Source organism: Trichomonas vaginalis (assembly GCF_026262505.1).
Source record: "Trichomonas vaginalis G3 chromosome Unknown ctg_218, whole genome shotgun sequence".
Classification (NCBI taxonomy): domain Eukaryota; phylum Parabasalia; order Trichomonadida; family Trichomonadidae; genus Trichomonas; species Trichomonas vaginalis.
This window is the reverse complement of record NW_026529305.1, coordinates 282-1522: the sequence shown is the minus strand read 5'-3', so window position 1 is coordinate 1522 and position 1241 is coordinate 282. Positions and strand designations below refer to the sequence as shown.

The 1241-nt window shown below is 36.8% G+C and overlaps 1 pseudogene across 1 annotated transcript, besides 1 other annotated feature; it reads left to right on the top strand.

Annotated features, from left to right (window-relative positions):
- The first annotated feature begins 121 nt into the window (after positions 1-121).
- TVAGG3_1095580 lies at positions 122-682 on the top strand (annotated as a pseudogene). Its single transcript has one exon.
- Positions 683-895: 213 nt separating this feature from the next.
- Positions 896-1241: part of a mobile genetic element that runs on past the window's edge.

The following is a 1241-nucleotide window of genomic DNA, read 5'->3' as shown; positions in this document are numbered from 1 at the left end:
TATATCAGGAAATGTTTCAACTACTCATAACATTACTGAAGCAGCTAATGTTTCAGCAGTTGAGCAACCTGTTGTTAATGTAACTCAGGAAAACGCTACTGAAACATCAACACCAAGACAGGATGTAAATAATGAACGTCCAGAAGTTAAGGAGGTTGCAAAAGCATACCTGGAGAAAAATACTACACAAGTTCTTGAAGCAGAAAAGCATCTCAATTCAGACAAAACACCATCTCCAACTCCTGAAGCATCAGTTCCTCCAGCAATTGGTGGAAATATACCTTCAGTATCACCATGGCAGAAATTTTATGGATTGTTTAAAGGAGCGAATAAGGTAATGGATGCTGCTGAGAATCTCCAAAAGTTCAAGAATGAAGTCGCAACTGGTGCAAAGGAAATAGAAGAGAATGATAAACAAGCTGCTGAATTAGCTAAACAACAAGCTGAAGCAACTAAACAAGCAGCAGCTCCTAAACAATCTATATCTAAGTCTCAAAGACAAGGTCCTGACCCAAGTGCTAAAGTCAAACAGAATCCAACACCACCTGCAGCAGAGAAGTCCAAGAAGGACAAGGACAAGAAGAAGGATAAATCAAAGAAGGACAAGGACAAGAAGAAAGATAAGGATAAGAAAAAATCGTCAAAAGATAAAAAACATAAAAATTTATCCAGTAAGAAATGAGTCAAGTCATTAAAGCATCAACTAAACAAAAGTGGTTAACTGAATATATAAAAGATGGTAAGGTTCCTGATGGATATTATGTACATACAATGAAAGACGGACGTGTACAGTTCCGTAAAGTCAAGCAACCTCTCAATGATGAACAGATCAGAAGGAAGATCTCATTGTATGAAACAAAAATAAAGGACTTACAAGCTAAACTCGAAACCCACGATACTTCTCAAGAAAACTAGGCATATCTTTAACATGACCTTCATTAATATTTTTCCTCCAATACTGTACTTCCATTTGTGACAACCTGTTTGGATTACCTTCACGCATACCTCTACCTGTCACTTTTCCTGTATTTTCGTTCTCAAACGTAACATCATACTTTACATCATTACCGACAAGTTCATGACCATCAATACTTTTAACAGCACCGTGTCTTCCTTGATCTAAAGTTTCTCCTTGCTTTAATCCATGCTCTATTTTTGTCCATATCTGATAACGTGGATATCTTGCAACACTTCCATCTTTTGCTCTTAACAAGTATGCACTTGTATCAACTGAATCAACT